This window comes from Microtus ochrogaster, chromosome 19 (genome assembly GCF_000317375.1).
Source record: "Microtus ochrogaster isolate Prairie Vole_2 chromosome 19, MicOch1.0, whole genome shotgun sequence".
In the NCBI taxonomy this organism is placed as follows: Eukaryota; Metazoa; Chordata; class Mammalia; order Rodentia; family Cricetidae; genus Microtus; species Microtus ochrogaster.
Window position 1 is genome coordinate 19433836 of NC_022021.1, and position 438 is coordinate 19434273.

Here is a 438-nt window from a genome sequence, read left to right on the forward strand (position 1 = left end):
TTCTCTATTAGGTTTCTGTCTGAATGACCTGTCCATTGGTGAGAGTGGTGTGTTGAAGTCTCCTACTACTAGTGTGTGGTTTGATGTCTGCCTTGGGTTTTAGTAATGTTTCTTTTACATAAGTGGGTGCTTTTATATTTGGGCCATAGATATTCAAAATTGAGACTTCATCCTGATGAATTGTTTCTGTTATGAGTATAAAATGTCCATCTCAATCTCTTCTGATTGAATTTAATTTGAAGTCAGTTTTGTTAGAAATTAATATGACCATGCCTGCTTTTTTCTTAGCCCATTTGCTTGAAAAACCTTTTCCCAACCATTTACTGTGAGCAGATGCCTGTCTTTGTGGTTGAGATGTGTTTCTTGCAAACAGCAGAATGTTGGATCCTGGTTTCGTATCCAATCTCTTAGCCTGTGCCTATTTATAGGTGAATTGAG